General features: G+C 34.6%; 1 protein-coding gene across 1 annotated transcript in view; it reads left to right on the top strand.

Annotated features, from left to right (window-relative positions):
• The first annotated feature begins 1,781 nt into the window (after positions 1 to 1,781).
• hecw1a (HECT, C2 and WW domain containing E3 ubiquitin protein ligase 1a) overlaps positions 1,782 to 8,251 on the top strand; it is a 99,322-nt gene continuing 92,852 nt past the window's right edge. The window contains exon 1 of the mRNA XM_084398203.1: positions 1,782 to 1,831. The gene's annotated coding sequence lies outside the window, so the exon portion shown is untranslated. The remainder of the gene's footprint in view (positions 1,832 to 8,251) is intronic.

The following is an 8,251-nucleotide window of genomic DNA, read 5'->3' as shown; positions in this document are numbered from 1 at the left end:
CTGATGCTCTCCTCAAGCTTTAATATTTCAAACTTGTAGGCCTATTTTAGATAATCAACATTAACTGAGCTCATTTGCCTGTCAGTAAACGCCTTTAACGTCTGTTATATAATAGCATAATATAATAGTTATATAATAGATACACTGAGCTGTTCCGGCACTTAACCTTACACAAGTAACATATTTAGCAGCTGCCATTTAAACACATTAGCCTATGTGAAGTGTGCTAAAGCCCTACAAAGGTTTAAAATGGCCTTCGTTTAAGTATGTAAGCTTTAAAAACACTGATGTGAAGTTTTAAAAAATAATTAAATTCCATTATTGAGAGAGTGCTACATTAGATACAATAAATAAATACATAAATAAATAAATAAAAACTCATCGTGCTGTCGGGTCGAATTTAGCGGGAAATATCAAGCTTACGCCTACGTCATAATCACACAAAAGAACGGATATGCTATAATGTACAGACAGTATGACGTGTGTGTGATTGTTGATGAGCGGCTTTGGCGTTTGCTACCAATAAACAGTGCTGTTGCATATTTTGAACTGGAGTCGGCAGGTTAGCATTATAACACTGAACTGCAAATGCGACAGACAGAAAGAGCCCGTGTCAATATAAGTTTGGTTGGAAATGCATATACTGCAGCATAACAGATCAGCTCTGATATGAGACACGGTAACCATGGTAACCACTCCTCAATCCATCAGATCCTTCCGCGCCGAAGCACTGATGAAGAAGAACTATAGTAACATGCGGTATTATGTTTCAACCACAGGTGGCGATAGAGAGGTTCAAGTTCCATAGTGCACCTTTGAATAAACTTACAATTAAATAGACACGTTTTATTAAATTAAAACATAAAAACTACCCCACAATAGATTACACGGTTGCAATTTAGTGTAAACTGAGTATGGCCAATAGAGTTTGGGACCAAGTGGTGGTTTGTAATCTGAAAGAGTATATTTTCCATAACAAAATGTTAAAAATGACGTTTTTCCTTACAATAATAGCAGCTTAATGAAAACAGCCAACACTGCACTTTGTGCTAAAATTAAATGAGATTATTATTTATTTGTCTTCCAGTCATGATGTATAAAAAAATCGAAATTATATCATTAATTGGGTGCTACAAATTTAAGCAATGTTCAGCAGTAACAGTTTTAAAAAATAAAATAATAATAATAAATAAAAATGTGTTGTAAATACAAGTTAGTGCATGCATCATCTTATTATTTGTGGTGCTTGCCAAAGGCTCTTGCATACTTTATTATTATTATTATTACCGCTGTTGTTATTGCTGTTGTTGTTATTTGAAGTTTTTTTGTTTTTGTTTTTAATTGCAGAACTTACACAATTACAAGCTCAGGGAAGTGAAGCAAGGTTGTATCTCTTACAATGAACAAACAATGATACGAAGAGAAGAAAAAAAAACAATAAAAATACATAAATATCCTGGATTTGCATACAGCACATTATGTAATTATACATACAAAAAAAGAAAAAAAAAGAAGAAAAAAAAAGAAAAGAAAAGCATTTTTTTCTGGACTTCAAGACACTGCTCATCTTGGCAGTGAGATGATGTTTGTGGGCGGAGTCAGGCAGGAGGCGGAGTCACAGCAGCGCGAGGAGGAAACGACGGCCGCTGATTGGTCGCTGCGCGCGGTGCTGATGCGGGAGAGTGTGTGACGCTGCTCGCGCGCTCTGCTGTTCTGCTGGTGGCGATGGGTTTCCTCAGGATGTTTCTGTTTCCGCTCGGGATCATCGCGTTTGGGATGTAGGATCAGCTTTAGCTGGAGGATGATTCACAGACAGCTCGTACTGTCCCAGGTAGGTGTGTTTCAGCTCGCTCTTTATCGTGTGTGTGTGTGTGTGTGTGTGTGTATCATATCTGTGCATTACGAGCCAGTCGCTGCTCTGCAAACGCTCCCAGTCGCTTAAAGATGTGATTGATCAATCTCTCGAGTGTGTGTTTGATTCCATTGGGAGTTCTACTGGTGCTGTGGGGTTTCTCTCCTCTGGTGTCATTGAGCTTCCCTCTCTTTCCTCCAGTGATGCTGAATGCATTAAAGCATGATGATATTCAGTCTTCCCCAAGCCAGCAGATACACCAGCTTGTCCAAAGCTAGTAAAATATGACAATAATAGAGTTATATTCACTAACTCTATTGGATATGACGATGCTTATTAGATCAGAGTGACTTTTTATTATGTTGTTGCACAAATTAATGTTGGTTTTCTTTAATATATATATACTATTTGTGCAATTTGGATCAAAATACAGCTTTTAAGAATCCAGTGCAAATTACTTTTATGTTTCCTGTGTAATTTGTGGGCCTGATGATGATGCATACATAATTATGATGACCCAGTCATATGCTTTTGTCATAATTCATGCATTAGACTACTTCAAAAGTGCTGGAATGGTAAACTAATACCATTTACTGCATTATCATAATCTGAACCACATCCAAAGTTGATCATTCTGCCGTCAGTCAGAAGAGAAAGCGCTTCCCATGTTTCCTCTCCGGCAGGGTTATGGATCTGATGTTGATTATGCGAGGGATTTATGAGCTTTATGATGCAGTGGGTTTGGCTTTTATTGGATGTGAGGTCAGGCTGGTCTTTACCCTGGTACTCATGCGGTAAATGTGTTTATGTTTACACACACTCACCAATATCTGCATGACCACATACCAGGCCACTTGCTTTTATATAAAGATGATTAGGCCTATAATTAATAATTACTAACCCACAGTCTACAAGAAACTATTATTATTATTATTCTTTCATCCTCAAGTATACAGCACACAGACACCACCAGGATATATATATATAGTGTAGAAAAACATTATATGAGATCTTGATGTCTTGATTTAATATAAAGCTAATTATAATAAATAATCTAACCTACTGCCTAAAAGAAACAGCAATGGGAAAAAATATTAAATAACATTTGTAACATAATGTTAATAATAATTATAATGATAATAATAGTAACAACAGTAACAATTATATATATATATATATATATATGAATATATAATTGTAATATTTATATTATTATTATTATTATGTATTAATGTTTTTCATCTTCAAAGAATGGCACACAAACACGTACAGAAATGTGGATATTGTCGATATTGACTTCTTGTTTTTATATAAAGCTACAAACTTAAAAGAAAACTGCAGTGGAAAAAAATTGAATATAACATTTGTAACATAATAATAATAATAATAATAGTAATAATAATAACAATTATATATATAACTTTTTATATATATAATTATATTAAAATTACATAACATTTGTAACAATAATAACAATTTTGTAAATAAATAAATATATATATATATACTGTATATGTAGATGAAAAATTGCAGGTATTATTATTACAGTTAACTGCATGACGCTACATAATGTTTTTGTTGGTTTGTTTGTTTTCTCAAGCTCATATATCACACTGGATGTGAAGAAGCCGAGCGCAGTGTGTCCTGAACTAATGAAAACACTCTGTCTCTGTGAGAGCTCATGATGTCTGCTAATGGGAAACACACAGCGTGCCAGAGGGAGCGTATCATAACTTCATAAGCGCTCCGTGTGACCTATATATGCTGTCACGCTTCACTGGGTTCGCTGAACACACACACTACTGTCACGTGACGTCATGACCCGGTTTAATACACACACACACACACACACGAGAGATCCCAGAAGACACAGTGAGTTCTGCTTGCTGGTCGCTGGTTTAAACAGAGTGGAATATAAAGGTCAGAGTTCATTATTATAATGAGTGTTTTGATCTTTGGTGGATCTGTAGTTTATCACACACACACACACACACACACACACACACACACACACACACACACACACACACACACACACACACACACACACACACACACACACACAAGAGCTCGTTTAGTTTCAGTCTTCTTCACACAGATGCAGAGGTTAACGCAGGCTCGTGCAGATATACTTAACATCATGATACCTTCTCTCCATCTCTGTTGTCAAATCCCTCCTGCATTGTCTCTGGTTCTGCAAGTAAATGAATCTGCCAATATGACTGGATCAGCCTGTCAAGCTTCGACCAATGACAGACATTTATAAAGGTCAGTGAGGATTAAAAAAAGGGTTTCTTAATCAAAATGTTTGTAAAAAAAAAAATATTATTTTGATTTACGTTTATGTTGATATTGTTTATTTATTGTTGCTCTGTTTCTTTCAAACCGTTCTCAACCCCAAAATAATAATACAAATATATCAAATGTGCATATTTTAAAGATAGTCAAGTATATTTTAAATTCTGAGATTATTCTCATGACATTTGGGCAGATTTATTCCCCAATAAACATATTGTTGATTATCTAATTAATTTGCACTACTTTTTTATACTTCATAGCCGTATTTGTTTTCTTATATAGGAAGCATTACTATTTTTAATGTTTTTGAAAGAAGTCTCTTATGCTCATCAAGCCTGCATTTATTTATTCAAAAATATAGAAAATCATTCTAATATGCTGATTTGATGCTCAATTATTATTAATGTTGGAAACAGTTGTGCTGCTTAATATTTTTTTTTTGGAACCTGTGATACTTTTTTTCAGGATTTAATGCTGAATAAAGTAAAAAAGAATAGGCTAGTACTTCTTTTTAAAACTTTTTTAACAATATAAATCTTTAGCATCGCTTTTTATCAATTTAAAACATCCTGAATAAAAGTATTCATTTCTTTCAAAATTACTGACCCCAAACGTTTGAACAGTAGTGGTTATTGTTACAAAAGATTTCTATTTGAAATAAATGCTGTTCTTTTAAAAAAAACTTCTTTATTCTTCAAAGATTCCTGAAAAAAATTATCACAGGTTATACAAAAATATTAAGCAGCACAACTGTTTCCAGCATTGATAACAAATCCTCATATTAGAGTGATTTGTGAAGGATCATGTGACACTGAAGACTGGAGTAATGATGCTGAAAATTCAGCTTTGATCACAGGAATAAATTACACTTTACTGTATATTCACATAGAAAACAGATGATTTACATTATAATAATATTTCTAAGGGAAATGCTTAATAATCATAAACAATGTCACAACAGAAATCACCAATTACTCACGTTTAAACTCTGTAACTCAGTGGTCAACATATGTTTAGTGCAACACTAGTATTGTTGAGAGGATGTTTGAATTATGCAGAATTGTAGTGTTCTTCTAATAATGTTTTCCAGAATGTGCTTAGAAACGTTCTTAAATCATTCATGACTGAACGGAAACATTAGGAAAACATTCTCAGAACATAAAATAGTAATGATAAAATCCTTTTTTTAATACCTTCTGATGTTTTCCTCTCTTAAATAAAGGCTTTGAAGGTTCCCTGAAGAACGTTTAACATCAAACGTCATTCCAATCGTGTAATGAGGAGCGTTTTCAGATGTTGTCCGACAAGAGAACATTTAATAACATGTTTTTACTGCAAACTCACTTCACGACATCAGTCGAGTGTGTGATAACTTCCTTTTGTGATCTGGTGTGGCTCCATATCACCGAATGAGGCAGAAAAAATATATATTTTACAGTATTCTATACAGTGATAAAGGCTATGTCGATTAGCAGCATTGCATTATAAATATAATTTACGCAAAAAAAAAAAAAAAAAAAAAAAGCTGTTGAACGAACTTCATTAAATTAAGGAAAACTTTTCCACGAAAATGAATTACATTTTTCCAACAAAATCTAATTTGTAATCTTGTTGTATGAACTTAAATTAATTTAGTCATTCCTGCTGGATAAAGTTTTGTCAGGTTGACTATATTTAATTTTTGCCCTGCCCAAAATCACCAATATTATAATTTTAGCTAATTTGACTCTACAGTTATTTCCAATGATAGAAGCTACGAGTGTTCAATTTAATTAAAACCACTTTTTACAGAGAAATATTGAATATTACTTTTTACTTTAATATACTTTACTTTATTGCATGTATAGTAAGTATATTGAGTGTCCACAGCCCTAAGCTAAACACAGTCGCCACTCTTCTGCATAATGGGAACCACAAAATTCTAAAACATTACAGAAAGTCCTCTAAGTTTCTAACATAACTGAATATTAAACACTAACATTAACTAACAACATCTTTCCATTTACAGAAAAACACATAAAATAACACTTTAATCCCTAAATTGACCCTACTAATGCAGTCCCTTGCAAAGCATGCTGGGAGCTACAGATCCACTGCCCAGTTAGTTGTCAACAAAAATGATTCATTAAGTAATGATTCATTAACAAATTAAGTAAGTAAACTTCAGTTTTAAATATATTAGGTCGATTGAACACAATTAAATTAAGTTGTGACAAAATATTAAACAATTGTGTTACGTTTGCTTGTTTTAATTCGTTACAAGAGGCAAAAAAAATCTTTTTTTGAGTGTATCCTTATGAAGAACCCAAGATGGCTTGAGGAACACAGATATCCATGAATATTTATTGTCATGTTTCATTAGTCAAAATGTTTCTCTCTGCGTTTTATTCTGCTAAAGCGATCTCTGGATTATGTGTGTGTACTCACTAACGCTCACATCAACACATTTTGGGTAAAAATAGTACTTAAAATTTAATGTATGCGAATTAAGATGTGCGATGCTTAAGATTTCCTGACAAAAATTAAGAAATTAATGTCAAAGCTTTTTATCAAAAAAATTTAATGATTTATTATAAAACCTTAGACCTTTCTAATGACTTAATATTAATGGCCCATGTGTTCAACCTGCAGTTCTCTGTGAAATACATTTTTCTGTAAAATATAATAATAACATTATATTTCTTCTTAAAAACTCTGTTTTGTATATTGAAGTGAAATTACAATAGTAATGTTTATGTAATAATAATCATGATCATAATAATTATTATTAGTCATATAGAAGAACAAATTGTGCAGTCCTGCAAACAAGCACAACAAACCTGGAGTTTTAACCAGAAAAATCGCAATTAGATTTTTTTCCCAAATCACGATCTACTGAGAAAACTTTTAAGAAAGAACTTTTAAAGTCACCCTGTGGTGAAAATCCAGCTTTTAATGTTGTTTATGTGTGTATGTGCTGTTTTTAATATGCTTTAAGACAAACCATGTGTAGATTCATAAGTCGACACCATTGCTGAGTATTTCCTCATTAAAACTGCAGTGAACCAAAGACAGTCTCAAAAACACGCTTTGAGAAGCGCTGGGACATTCCTTGGGAAGAAGATCCCAATCCGAGCCCAGTGGGTCAATGTGTGTGTGTGTGTGTGTGTGTCAGTGGGTTAGTGTGTGTGTGTGTGTGTGTGTCAGTGGGTTAGTGTGTGTCAGTGGCTTAGTGTGTGTGTGTGTGTGTGTGTGTGTGTGTGTGTGTGTGTGTGTGTCAGTGGGTTAGTGTGTGTGTGTGTGCGTTTGATTTATATTACATTGTGGGAACCAAATGTCCCCACAATAGTAAAACCTGAGATCACCTCCATTGTGGGGACCAGCCAGCGGTCCCCATGAGGGGAATGGGTAAATAAACATACTAAATTGTATTTTTTTGAAAATGTAAAAATGCAGAAAGTTTTCTGTGATGGGTAGGTTTAGGGGTAGGGTTAGTGTGTGTGTGTGTGTGTGATGGGTAGGGTTAGGGGTAGGGTTAGTGTAAGGGGACAGAACATACAGTTTGTACTGTATAAAAACCATTACGTCTATGGAGAGTCCCCACAAAGATAGTGAACCAGACATGTGTGTGTGTGTGTGTGTGTGTGTCAGTAGGTTAGTGTGTGTCAGTGTGTGTCAGTGGGTTAGTGTGTGTGTGTGTGTGTGTGTGTCAGTGGGTTAGTGTGTGTCAGTGGGTTAGTGTGTGTCAGTGGCTTAGTGTGTGTGTGTGTGTGTGTGTGTGTGTGTGTGTGTGTGTGTGTGTGTGTGTGTGTGTGTCAGTGGGTTAGTGTGTGTGTGTGTGCGTTTGATTTATATTACATTGTGGGAACCAAATGTCCCCACAATAGTAAAACCTGAGATCACCTCCATTGTGGGGACCAGCCAGCGGTCCCCATGAGGGGAATGGGTAAATAAACATACTAAATTGTATTTTTTTGAAAATGTAAAAATGCAGAAAGTTTTCTGTGATGGGTAGGTTTAGGGGTAGGGTTAGTGTGTGTGTGTGTGTGTGTGATGGGTAGGTTTAGGGGTAGGGTTAGTGTAAGGGGACAGAACATACAGTTTGTACTGTATAAAAACCAT

The sequence above is a fragment of the Rutilus rutilus genome, assembly GCF_951802725.1.
Source record: "Rutilus rutilus genome assembly, chromosome: 24".
Classification (NCBI taxonomy): Eukaryota; Metazoa; Chordata; class Actinopteri; order Cypriniformes; family Leuciscidae; genus Rutilus; species Rutilus rutilus.
The sequence above is the reverse complement of the archived record's forward strand: the minus strand, read 5'-3'. Positions and strand labels throughout refer to the sequence as shown.